Source organism: Nomascus leucogenys, chromosome 2, assembly GCF_006542625.1.
Source record: "Nomascus leucogenys isolate Asia chromosome 2, Asia_NLE_v1, whole genome shotgun sequence".
Lineage (NCBI taxonomy): Eukaryota > Metazoa > Chordata > Mammalia > Primates > Hylobatidae > Nomascus > Nomascus leucogenys.
The window spans coordinates 30,171,853-30,186,461 of record NC_044382.1 but is presented as its reverse complement, the minus strand read 5'-3'; the positions used below and the strand labels follow the sequence as shown (position 1 = coordinate 30,186,461).

The following is a 14,609-nucleotide window of genomic DNA, read 5'->3' as shown; positions in this document are numbered from 1 at the left end:
TTCTTCATTTTCTTGGTGTTGGGAGAGGTCATGACTTGCTGATGATCACTAAGGAATTAGAAGACAGGCCTCCTGCTCTTTCCAGGACACCAGCGGTTGTTAACCCTGCTGTACACTCAAGCTCCTAAAATAAATGGATTTCTGGTTCCCAACCAGACCAATTAAAATGGAATCTCTACAAGCAGAGCTCAGGCTCAGGTATTGCTTAAGAGGCCCCAGGTGGCTGTAATGTGCAGCCAGGGTTGAGGGCCAGGGCACCACATCACACTGCCTCTATCTTTGACCTCAAATAAACCACGTTGGGCATTTCTGGAGCTGAGGGTTGTTTGGGGGCTTGCCCTGCAGGGTGGCATGCATAATCCCTTTTTACTGTGAGCGCTGATCTCTGAGGGCTGGTACACAGAACCTCGACACCCTGACAGTGGGTGCACCTATAGAGCAAAAGGGGGAAAACAAACACACACAGAATGTGCTCGACTTGTTTGACATGGCTAGTATATTTTATGTTGGGTCAAAGAAATGCCTACAGGTAATTTAAAATCCAGAAGGCATATTCAAAATAACAGCACAGGGCATGATGTACCCAGGAAACGAGTCTTGTCTCATGTTGCTTAAACAATTATTTATAAACAGTGTGATTAATTTATTTCTGGCTTTTCTTCTAGTAGAGGAGCCCTGCATTCCTTGTTTCAGGAGAAGTGTTCAGAACATGGAGATTTCTATTGACTCATTTCTTAAGAAATTCTTATCAGGAAGCTGAGAAAATAACTGGAGACCTGGAGGAAGATGTTTTACCAAGATATGAATGATGCTATGCAAACACTTATGATAACGATGTAGCAGTTTCCATTCATTGAGTGCTTTCTGTGTAATAGGAACTGGCATATCCCTGAACGGATGTTATCAATTTAACCTTAACAAAATCCCCATGAAATGGGTTCTAATATTATGTCCATTTTACAGATGAAGGAAAAAACTTGGAGATGTTTGGTCAAACACTTAAGGTCATATTGACACTAAATGGTAGATCTCAGACAGGACTGAAACCCAGGTGGGCCAGATTCCAGCGCCTGCAGCCATGGCACTGTGCTGAGTGGGATGGCTCTTTGATTACATACCAATGGTCGCCTTCCACTAATCCAGAAGCTGGAACTTTTCCTGAGTAGTAAATCTCAATGGAGGGGATAATGTTTCAGCCTCAACACATTAGCCTAGAAGTGGGCATCCTGGAGAGAAGCTTAGGCCACCCGATTAACACATTTCTGAAAAGCAGGTACATTTTGCAAACAGCACTAACTTTTCTAATCCTGAGTATTTGATGAGACCATTGGTGTTCTTTTGAAGTTTTTATTCTCGCTATTTTCCTGGTGTGTTCTCAACAAGAACAGTGTTTCTGGAAGATTACTTCATGTTGTGATGGGGACCAAGGCCGGCTTTGTGGGTATGTGACCAGTGCATATACAGGAATCCAGACCTAGGTTTAATGCTCTGCTGTTGCCATCTTGAAATTCTTAATAAATTTATTCTTGAATTTGTGAATATTAGTAGAATGTGTATGTATCAAAAAGTGAAATAAAAGCAGTTGAGTTAGTTTTCTGCACTACTCTGGTAAAAACAAAATACTTAAGTGTGTATGAACTACCTACCATGATTTGTATAATTTTGATAATTCCACATACCAGTTAAATGCTCTTTTATTTACATTCGAAATTGGCATTGCACAATGTAAAAGTGAATGATAAATTGATTCATGTATCAATGATGAATGATAAATTTATTCATGTATCAATGATGAATGATAAATTGGTGCTAATAATTTTAAAAATTTCTTAACTAGAACAAAGGTAATTAGCAAGTAAAAAAACACCAAGACAAGTTGGGAGGGAGTGAATGAAAAAAAAAAAGAAAAGCTTTAAATTTTAATACCTTTAAGAAGACTTTTTCCTGCCGTTTGAACAAGTGGCTTGTATTTTTATTTTGCATTTGGCCAGCAAATTACATAGTCTGCCCCGGTAGGGGTTAATGGAGACAAAGGAAGGTCATCCTCATCCACCTTTGATTTACCCAGATTAAGTCGGTTTTGGCTCAAAACAATGAGGTAAATGTTGAATACAATTGTAACCTCTAAAGTTCAAGGTAAAGGCCGTAAGATGGCTTTTAAATGTCAAACAACTTTCCGACATTAGCAGAAACCTCTGAAGAGCCAAAGTAAATCAACTCTAAATCATTTCCTCATCCATGGGTAAAAATCTTCCAATTCACAGTGTGAAAATCTGTATTTAAAAGGGGAATTCTGATGTGCTGAAGTCAAAATTTAGCAAATGGTTTCACAGTGAACAAACAACTATTTCAGTTATGGAATTAATACATATTTTTTAAAGTGGTGGAAACTTATTCTGGCATACACAGTCCAGATGAAAAATGAAGTATAAGAACATCTGTTTATTTAACAAATACATTAATTGAGCAATTTCTGCACCATGGGGAAATTTTAGGGAATAAAAGTGACATGGTACCTGCCCTCATAGACTGGCAGTCTGGCTGGAGAGACAGATAATAAACAAGTTAACAAGAACAAAAAAATATATGGTAAGTTATCATAGTTGTTATTTACAAAGGAAATAACAAGGGGCTGTAACCCAGATTTTTTTTTCTTCTGCTGTGTTTTGGGGGAAGCTCATTCTCTTTGCCTCTTACTCATTTTCATTTTTTTTCTATGTTTACATTTTCTCCTCTGTTGATTTAACATAGAAATCTGAATACACTAATGTCGTACATGGAAATGTTAAAGATTTATATAGCACATCCAATAGAATTGGTTGATTAGTTTTTGAGCGTTGGCTGATAACAAGAGCTAGTGAGTCTGAGAGAAAGTTATATTGCCTCCTTCCAGAGAGAACGCACATTTAGCTCTGGAGATGCTTGGTCAAACAAACTTTTTACAATCATGAGAATTTTCTACATTTATATCTATGCCAAGAGCCACTCACCACATGTGGCTAATGAACACTTGGAATATAACTAGTGTGACTAAAAAACTGAGTTTTTAGTTGTGTTTCATTTTGGTTAAATTAAAATGTAAATAGTCACGTGTGGCTAGTGGTTACCCTATTGGACAACACAGATCTAGAGATCTCAAGTCAATGGACAGCCTGTTTATCACAGGGATTGACAGTGGATAACGGAGGATGATAGCCAAGAACCAAGTTAGATAGGCAATAAGTTATTTGAAAAGTGCTTGCAGAAGTTCTCAGACTTCTCAGGAATTGGGTAAGTGTCCTAGGTTTGAGTAAGATCTGAACCTGGAAACTGGGGAAGAATCTAAGCCTGGTGAGAGAGCAGAGAAACCCATCTCCAAAGCTAAACTTTGCATGCAATCTCTGCTGTGTTGCCTAATTTATAAATAGTCTGTTCTTAAAATTATCACTGTCATGTGGACAGAGCTTTGCAGTTAGCAAAGCAAATTCATATCAATTATTTTGTTTTATTTTGACAATGAAGGAGTGAAATAGGAGGATGGGGATTATCTACCAAAGAGCCAAAACTGGAATCTTTAGCAGATTTTGTACAGGGAAATTCTCTGCTCTAAGGTTACAGTCAGCACCGCTAGTCCCTTTTCTGCTCTGCCCTCAGTTATCTGAACTAATAATCATGGAGACAGTTAAACAGAAGAGACAGTAAGCCAGTAGAGTAAAGACAGAGCATTTTTTCTTCCCCTTGTCAAGTCCTACAATGTTCCAGGCACTTTACTAGGCTCTGAGGATACAACAGGCAGCAAGACTGGCAAGGTCCTTGGTATTTATCCAATGGACAAAGAACCCCATTATCAAGTCCCCAAAGAACCTCAAATCAAATTAATATGACTTGTTCCTACCACCTGCCACCTTGTTGTGGTCACAAGACTATGTAGTCATACCATGTCTTCCAAGCGGGGAGAGAGGCTTAAAGCATGACTGAACTGAAGCAGGCTTCCAAAAGGAATTTTCTGCTAATTATATTTTACCAGTTAACTTAGATAAAGTTATTATCTTTTAAGAGATTCTGGCCCGGGCATGGTGGCTCAAGCCTGTAATCCTAGCACTTTGGGAGGCTGAGGCAGGTGAATCACGAGGTCAGGAGTTCGAGACCAGGCTGGCCAACATGGTGAAACCCTGTCTCTACTAAAAATACAAAAAATTATCTGGGTGTGGTGGCTGGTGCCTGTAATCTCAGCTACTTGGGGTGCTGAGGCAGGGGAATTGCTTGAACTCAGGAGGCGGAGGTTGCAGTAAGCCGAGATCATGCCACTGCACTCCAGCTTGGGTGACAGTGTGAGACTCCGCCTCAAAAAAAAAATTTTATAAGAACCTAAGAATTCTAATATGTGTCATAACTTGAAGCCCTGAATCACAATCAATGCCAGCACACCTTGGACCATTCTGATCCACAAAAGTCTAGGACTGTGGCTCTAAACCTTTAATATGCATAACAGTCATATTAGTAAAAATGTCATTTACAAGCCCTGCACTGATTCAATGAGTGGGACCCAGGAATCTGTGTTTTTACTAAGCTACCAGATGATTCTAATGTGAGTTGTCTGCTGAGCATGCTTTGATGGAAAAATGATCAAGAAAAATAAAAATAAAAGTTGCAAATAAGGGAATAAAATTGAACTCCCCAAATTTCCAACAATAATATACACAGAGAGCACTAAAAGAAATTGGGATATTTATTCTGAAAAACAAAAGCCTCAGAAAGAACCTATGGCCAAATATGCATAAAGGGCTGTCCTAACGTAAGAGATATAACCTGTTTTTCTCTTTCTCAAGGCAGAACAAGGGTTAGTGAGTAGAAGACACAGGGATGGAAACGTCAACTCAATATTAGGAAAACCTTTCAAGCTCTAGAGCTGCCCAAACTTTGAGTAGGCTGCTCAGGTAGGAAGCTTCTCTCATTGCAGGAGTTCAAGCAGAGAGTGGATGCCCATCACCAATGATGACAAGGAAACTGTTGATTTGTTAGCAATTCCCTCAGCTCCTGATAAACCTTGGGCACACCTGCAGTGATGTTCTGTTCACCGTACTGTAATACCTTGCTTGTGTATCCCTTGCTTCAGTGGTTCATGTTTATATCTGCTGCATGCTGCCTTCTGCATTAAATGATCAATACATGGTTCCTGTGAATCAAACTTCAGAACCTAATAAACTGAGTTCCAGAATCTGCAAACCTGGAGTTCTAATGGGCTTCCTATAACCTCAAAAGCAAAATCTGGGTTTTACAGCCACCTTTTCTACATCCACAATGAACCTTTAGCAATTTATCTGCCCTTCTTCAGTAAAGTTTTAAAGTTTCCTTCAATAAAGTTCTTATACTTTAAAAAACAACTTTTTTTTAAGGAACTTTAGTTATTGCTTCTGTGGATGGTGGTTTTTTTTTTTTTTTTTTTTTTTTGAGAAAGGGCCTGGCTCTGTCACTCAAGCTGGAGTGGAGTGGAGTGCAGTGGCACAGTAGTGTTTTTCTTAATTCACATTCTAATTGTTTTTTTCTTGTGTGTAGGAAAGTCACCGAGGATTGAGTGTTATCTCATATCGTCCATCCTTATGGAATATTACTTTACACAGTTTATAGGGCACTTTCCTGGAAGATGATTATAATAGATCATGCAGATGATTAATAAATAATGGCAGATTTGCTCTCTTTTTCCAGTTTTTGTATATCATATTTCTTCTTTCTGTTCTTTGGATTTTGTATGTACAATGTTGACCACAAGAGATAATAAGACATCATTGTCTTATTCCTGACTTTAGTAGGAATGCAGCTAATGTTTTATCATTAGGTTATTTCTTTTCTTCTCTGCCACTATGTTCAGTATGGGTTTCCTAGAGTGGGAAAAGTGATTTCCATAAGACTAAGACAGATATTGGTGGGTGGGGAAAACACAGCTGCAGAACAAGATTAAGGACAAGACAAGGAGAAAGAGGCTGCCTCCAAATTCACTGAGAATCCGAGTTTGTACACTTGATGAACCTCTTAGAATTTCACACACTGGCATTATGCCTCTTTTTAATACATCCATGCAGACAAATTAAAATTGCCCCCAAAACATTTATATGATAATAATTCATGTTTAGAAGCTATATTTAGAAGACTATGTAACCTATATGTCTAGACAAATTGTGTCATCATTCAACCAAATGCTGTCTTCACTTCTATTTTGATCATGGGTTGCATATTTCCAAAAACACTTTTCCAACAGAAAATAGTCAAACACAATTGCAGACATCTCTGCTACTGTGTACACTAGTTAGTACAATTTTAGTAATCAAAACCCTCTAAGAATGCCTTTCAAAAGCATATTTTATTTCATTGGCTACCCATTTGCTTATTTAACAATAAAATTGCATGTAAATCAAAGGGCCATAAGGATAGGACAAAGCTTGGGAGACCTATGATTCTAAACCATTGAGGCCAGGCTTGGCTGTTTCTAATTCAACTTGGAAAAGTAAAATTCCATTCTGTTAAAAAGACTCTAAAGGAAAGAGGTTCCACAATATCAGAGTGTTGTCATGAACTGGGTCTTCCCAGTGTGAATCTTGTAGACTAAGTTCTCTATAGCTTTTAGGATCTCAGGGAAGATTTAACAAACAAAACCTAATTTTTGATTTTGAGTATTTTAATCCTTCATAAATCTGAAGAGAATCAGGAAGACCTTTCATCAGCAAAAACTGTATCAATCAATTGATCATCGACTGTTATACAGATACTATGTTAGAGACTATATGGTTCCTAGAGAAAAGGAAGCCATAGTTTCTCCCCTCAAGGAATATTTGATGTGACAGGAATTAAATAAGGAATTGTATACTCTAAAGCAGTATGAGTGTCATGAGAAATAGTGCTGTAAACAGGCCACTGCCATCCAGCAGAAATAGAGAAGAACAAATACCCAAGTTGAAGAAATGTGAAAAAGGTATGTTCTGAAAACCATAGGAAGAAGAGTTTGATCCCAATCCTGAGACAAACTTCTTTTAAATTGATTTTTTATTTGAATAATCAATGGGTACCCAAAGATAGAAGTCAACAGGTGGTTAATAAGAATAGGCCTGTCTGATCTAAACTTACTTCCTTTAAAAAAATGTGTATGAAAATGCCTTCATTTGAACAAGTTATTAGTCTCCCATGGTTTGTAGGCAAACTAGAGAAATATGAACAAAATGGTAGAGTTGATAGATTAAAAAATGACTCATTAACTTTATCCAAAAAGTCAAGGTGATCATGGTAAGTTGTAATCTTAACTCTGACTCTATGTGGCTGGACAAGGCTGAGTTTTGAAGTCAGAAAGAGTTGGGTCTGAATTCCAGCTTCATTGTTTACTACTTGTGTGACTTTGGGCATATTACTTACCCTAACACTCAATTTTCTTATCTTTAAAATGACAATGATAATAATACCTTACCTCTTTGAGTTATAAAAATTAGATGTAAATGATGAACTTAGGGCTCTCAAATATAGTAACAAACATTCTTTCCTGGAATAATCTTAGGTTTCATAATCATAATCATTATTATTAATAAAATGGAAGGAGGTTTCTAGTGACCTGTCCAGTACTTTTTAAATGTTTGCCTTGGGTGAGGAAAATGAAGGCATGCCTGTAATATTCTAAATTTTATACATGCAGCTAGAAATTTATTTATCTTACACTTTTATGATTTATATTTTGCCCCCATGGTTGAATTTTACAGTTATTTTTGTTTAGCTCCATCTTTTCAATACTAGCTGATTGGTTTCTTTTTAAATCCTTAAGCCTGCCCTCTAATATGTTAGTTCTCCCTCAGAGCCACAGAAAAAGTGTCTTGATTTAGTAACACGATACAAGATTATTCCATTTATGGAGATAGGGATGACTCAGAAAACTTGTGGTTGGAGGGTGAGATAGTTTGGATATTCATCCCCTTCAAATCTCATATTGAACTGTAATCCCCAGAGTTGGAAGTTGGACCTAGTATGAGGTGTCTGGGTCATGGAGGTGGAGACTACATGAATGGCTTGGTGCCCTCCTTGCAGTAACTAGCGAATTGTCACTCTATTAGTTATTGTGAGATCTGGTTGTTAAAAAGAGTCTAGCATCTCCCTCCTCTCTCTTGCTCCCCTTCTTGCCATGAGACATGTATGAACCCCCCTTCATCTTCTGCCATGAGTAAAAGCTTCCTGAAGCCTCACCAGAAGCTGAGCCAATGCTGATGCCATGCTCGTACAGCCTGTAGAGCCATTAGACAAATAAACGTCTTTTCCTTGTAAATTACCCAGCCTCAAGTATTCATTTATAGTTACACAAAATGGGCCAATACAGGGGGTAAGAGTACAGAGCTAAGAATTCTGTTTTGGTTGCATCACATTTAAGATTTCTAAGAGATACCTATACGGGGTTGTCAAGGAAGCAAATTGGATCTTCTCTCTGGATCTCAGAGGAGTGTTATGTCCTGGAGATATTGATCAAAGAGAGAGATGACAGCATGAAGATTGTATTTAAAGTTATAGATAGTGAATGTATAAAGTAAGAGCATAATATGAGAAGAGTATCAAGAACCAAGTCCTGAAGAACTCCAACAGTTTGAGGCCAGAGAGAGGGGAAGAGCCTCTAAAAGAGACTGGGAAAAAGTTGCTGGTGAGTTAGCAGGAAAACCAGGGAAGTGTGGTATTAAGGAAAATCAACATAGGAAGTATTTTAAGAAGGAAGCTAGGCCAACTCCAAGAGGTCAAGTAAGAATACGTTTTCAAAATTTGAAACTTCTGTAAGTCAAAAGTTAACCAAAGTTAAAAAGCAAGCAGGAGATGGGGGGGTGTATTTGCTAAATCTATGACACAAGATGAATATAGAGAATATAACAAAGAACACCCAGAAATTAATAAGAAAAATACAACTAAGTTGTCACAAAAAGGGCCAAACACATAAAGATGCAGTTTATATAAGAATAAATATAAATAGTATATAGCTAATTTAAAAGAGGTTCAAACTCACAAATCGCTGAGTAATGGAAATTAAATGATACAGCAATTACTTTTGCACCAACCTAATATTTTTTAATTAAGAAAATATTAAAGATTGATAATATTCAATGTTGGTGAGGGGAACTCACACTCGCAGATGAGAATGCAAATTGTTACAGTGTGCTAGGATGCCAATATTATAGTAAACATAAACATTTTAAATGAGCATACCTGTCAATATAGCAATTTCATTTTTGGTAGCTATCTGAAAGAAATACTTGCACATGCACCAAGAACTGTGTTCAAGGGCATTAAAAACAGTACAGTTTGCAATGACAAATAATTGGAAATACTTACATGCCCACTAATAGCAAATAATTAAATAAATTTTAATATGTATTTTTAGTACAGAAGATTATGGAACAGCTGAAACAAATGAGTTAGAGCTATATTTTCCCCAGTGAAAAGATCTTCAAAATGTATTGTTAAAGGATAAAAAACAAGATGTAGAAAAGTACATATAAAATGATCCCATTTACATAGAGTGAGAAAAAGTTATGATATTTCTATGGTTTTTATGAATGTCTGTAAATACATTGAAACGATCAGCAGACTAATGTTAACTCTTGCCTCTGGGAACAGGGGTAGGATTAGCAGGATAAAAGCTGATACTGATTTTCATTGTTTTGGTTTTATATTTCTTGAATTCATCTGAATTTGCTGATGATCTACCATGGGATTTTTAAGAAAAATGCAAAAATTGTCTTAGTTGTGTTAAATTAAAACAATTGATCAGAAGAATTAATTTTAGAATTTGTTCATTCATCAAGAGTTTAAGTTCCTATTACATATCAGACAATATGTAGAGTACTTGGTATATAGCGGTGAATAAAATAGGCAGAATTCCTGTCCTTTGTAAGATTTAACCTCCAGCAGATGCAGGTTTCAACTATTCTCTACAGGCTACCCTTACTCTTATAAGATTCTCCACTCCCACAGTAAAACATCACAGACCAACTTCCTGCACTTTTCATGAACTCATGAAGAAATTTATGGAAGACTGTAATCCCAGTACTTTGGGAGGCCAAGGTGGGCGGATCACAAGGTCAGGAGATCGAGACCATCCTGGCTAACACGGTGAAACCCTGTCTCTACTAAAAATACAAAAAAATTAGCCTGGCATGGTGGCGGGTGCCTGTAGTCCCAGCTACTGGGGAGGATGAGGCAGGAAAATGGCATGAACCTGGGAGGCGGAGCTTGCATTGAGCCAAGATCATGCCACTGCACTCCAGCCTGGGCGAAAGAGCAAAACTCCATCTCACACACACACAAAAAAAGACTGAACAAAAGGCAGCAGAAAACGCAGACTTAAATGTCCCTGTCTAACAGCTTTGAAGAGAGTAGTGGTTCTCCTAGCACAGAGTTTGAGATCTGAGAACAGACAGACCGCCTCCTCAAGTGGGTCCCTGACCCCCAAGTAGCCTAACTGGGAGGCACCCCCAAGTGGGGGCAGACTGACACCTCACACGGCCAGGTACCCCTCTGAGATGAAGCTTCCAGAGGAACAATCAGGCAGCAACATTTGCTGTTCAGCAATACTTGCTGTTCTGCAATACTCGCTGTTCTGCAGCCTCCACTGCTAATACCCAGGCTAACAGGGTCTGGAGTGGACCTCCAGCAAACTCCAACAGACCTGCAGCTGAGGGTCCTGACTGTTAGAAGGAAAACTAACAAACAGAAAGGACATCCACACAAAACCCCATCCATATGTCACCATCATCAAAGACCAAAGGTAGATAAAACCACAAAGATGAGAAAAAACAGAGCAGAAAAGCTGAAAGTTCTAAAAATCAGAGCACCTGTCCCCCTCCAAAGGAGCGCAACTCCTCGCCAGCAATGGAACAAAGCTGGACAGAGAATGACTTTGATGAATTGGGGGAAGAAGGCCTCAGACGATCAAACTTCTCCTAGCTAAAGGAGAAGTTCAAACCCATCGCAAAGAAGCTAAAAACCTTGAAGAAAGATTAGATGAATGGCTAACTAGAATAACCAGTGTAGAGAAGTCCTTAAATGACCTAATGGAGCCGAAAACCATGGCATGAGAACTACGTGACGAATGCACAAGCTTCAGTAGCCGATTTGATCAACTGGAAGAAAGGGTATCAGTGACTGAAGAGCAAATGAATGAAATGAAGTGAGAAGAGAAGTTTAGAGAAAAAGAGTAAAAAGAAACAAACAAAGCCTCCAAGAAATATGGGACTATGTGAAAAAACCAAATCCATGTTTGATTGGTGTACCTGAAAGTGATGGGGAGAATGGAACCAAGTTGGAAAACACTCTGCAGGATATTATACAGGAGAACTTCCCCAACCTAGCAACGCAGGCCAACATTCAAATTCAGGAAATACAGAGAAAACCACAAAGATACTCCTGGAGAAGAGAAATTCCAAGACACATAATTGTCAGATTCACCAAAGTTGAAATGAAGGAAAAAATGTTAAGGGCAGCCAGAGAGAAAGGTCAGGTTACCCACAAAGGGAAGCCCATCAGACTAACAGCTGATCTCTCGGCAGAAACTCTACAAGCCAGAAGAGAGTGGGGGCCAATATTCAACATTCTTAAAATAATTTTCAACCCAGAATTTCATATCCAGCCAAACTAAGCTTCATAAGGGAAGGAGAAATAAAATCCTTTACAGACAAGCAAATGCTGAGAGATTTTGTCACCACCACCACCAGGCCTGCCCTACAAGAGCTCCTGAAGGAAGCACTAAAGATGGAAAGGAACAACTGGTACCAGCCACTGCAAAAACATGCTAAATTGTAAAGACCATCAATGCTAGGAAGAAACTGCATCAACTAACAAGCAAAATAACCAGCTAACACCATAATGAAAGGCTCAAATTCACACATAACAACATTAACTTTAAACGTAAATGGGCTAAATGCTCCAATTAAAAGACACACACTGGCAAATTGGATAAAGAGTCAAGACCCACCAGTGTGCTGTATTCAGGAGACCCATCTCATGTGCAGAAAAAAAAATAGGCTCAAAATAAAAGGATGGAGGAAGATCTACCAAGCAAATGGAAAACAAAAAAAAGGCAGGGCTTGCAATCCTAGTCTCTGATAAAACAGACTCTAAACCAACAAAGATCAAACGAGACAAAGAAGGCCATTACATAATGGTAAAAGGATCAATTCAACAAGAAGAGCTAACTATCCCAAATATACATGCACCCAATACAGGAGCACCCAGATTCATAAAGCAAGTCCTTACAGACCTACAAAGAGACTTAGACTCCCACACAATAATAATGGGAGACTTTAACACCCCACTGTCAACATTAGACAGATCAACGAGACAGAAAGTTAACAAGGATATCCAGGAATTGAACTCAGCTCTGCACCAAGCATACCTAATAGATGTCTACAGAACTCTCCACCCCAAATCAAGAGAATATACATTTGTCTCAGTACCACATCACACTTATTCCAAAATTGACCACATGGTTGGAAGTAAAGCACTCTTCAGCAAATGTAAAATAACAGAAATTATCACAAACTGTCTCTCAGACCACAGTGCAATCAAACTAGAACTCAGGATTAAGAAACCCACTCAAAACCGCTCAACTGCATGGAAACAGAACAACCTGCTCCTGAATGACTACTGGGTACATAATGAAATGAAGGCAGAAGTAAAGATGTTCTTTGAAACCAGTGAGAACAAAGACACAACATACCAGAATCTCTGGGAAACATTTAAAGCAGTGTGTAGAGGGAAATTTATAGCACTAAATGCCCACAAGAGAAAGCAGGAAAGATCTAAAACTGACAAAGGGGATATCACCACTGATCCCACAGAAATACAAACTACCATCAGAGAATACTATAAACACCTCTATGCAAATAAACTAGAAAATCTAGAAGAAATGGATAAATTCCTGGACACATACACCCTCCCAAGACTAATCCAGGAAGAAGTTGAATCCCTGGATAGACCAATAACAGGCTCTGAAATTGAGACAATAATTAATAGCCTACCAACCAAAAAAAATCCAGGATCAGACGGATTCACAGTCAAATTCTACCAGAGGTACAAGGAGGAACTGGTACCATTCCTTCTGAAACTATTCCAATCAATAAAAAAAGAGGGAATCCTCTGTAACTCATTTTATGAGGCCAGCATCATCCTGATACCAAAGCCTGGCAGAGACACAACAAAAAAAAGAGAATTTTAGACCAATATGCCTGATGAACATCGATGCAAAAATCCTCAGTAAAATACTGGCAAACCAAATCCAGCAGCACATCAAAAAGCTTATCCACCATGATCAAGTGGGCTTCATCCCTGGGATGGAAGGCTGGTTCAACATACGCAAATCAATAAATGTAATCCAGCATATAAACAGAACCAAACACAAAAACCACATGATTATCTCAATAGATGCAGAAAAGTCCTTTGACAAAATTCAACAACTCTTCATGGTAAAAACTCTCAATAAATTAGGTATTGATGGGACATATCTCAAAATAATAAGAGCTATTTATGACAAACCCACAGCCAATATCATACTGAATGGACAAAAACTGGAAGCATTCCCTTTGAAAACTGGCACAAGACAGGGATGCCCTCTCTCACCACTCCTATTCAACACAGTGTTGGAAGTTCTGGCCAGGGCAGTCAGGCAGGAGAAAGAAATAAAGGGTATTCAATTAGGAAAAGAGGAAGTCAAATTGTCCCTGTTTGCAGATGACATGATTGTATATTTAGAAAACCCCATCATCTCAGCCCAAAATCTCCTTAAGCTAATAAGCAACTTCAGCAAAGTCTCAGGATACAAAATCAATGTGCAAAAATCACAAGCATTCTTATACACCAATGACAGACAAACAGAGAGCCAAATCATGAGTGAACTCCCATTCACAATTGCTTCAAAGGGAATAAAATACCTAGGAATCCAACTTACAAGGGATGTGAAGGACCTCTTCAAGGAGAACTACAAACTACTGCTCAACGAAATAAAAGAGGACACAAACAAATGGAAGAATATTCCATGCTCATGGATAGGAAGAATCAATATCGTGAAAATGGCCATACTGCCCAAGGTAATTTATAGATTCAATGCCATCCCCATCAAGCTACCAATGACTTTCTTCACAGAATTGGAAAAAACTACTTTAAAGTTCATATGGAACCAAAAAAGAGCTGCATTGCCAAGTCAATCCTAAGCCAAAAGAACAAAGCTGGAGGCATCATGCTACCTGACTTCAAACTATACTACAAGGCTACAGTAACCAAAACAGCATGGTACTGGGACTAAAACAGAGATATAGACCAATGGAACAGAACAGAGCCCTCAGAAATAATACCACATATCTACAACCATCTGATCTTTGACAAACCTGACAAAAACAAGAAATAGGGAAAGGATTCCCTATTTAATAAATGGTGCTGGGAAAACTGGCTAGCCATATGTAGAAAGCTGAAACTGGATCCCTTTCTTACACCTTATAAAAATTAATTCAAGATGGATTAAAGACTTACATGTTAGACCTAAAACCATAAACACCCTAGAAGAAAACTTAGGCAATACCATTCAGGACATAGGAATGGGCAAGGACTTCATGTCTAAGACACCAAAA

The 14,609-nt window shown here is 38.3% G+C and overlaps 1 protein-coding gene across 4 annotated transcripts in view; it reads right to left on the bottom strand.

The window, feature by feature from the left end:
- Positions 1–14,609, bottom strand: part of HTR4 (5-hydroxytryptamine receptor 4) — a 200,872-nt gene that overhangs the window by 43,102 nt on the left and 143,161 nt on the right. The window lies entirely within an intron of this gene.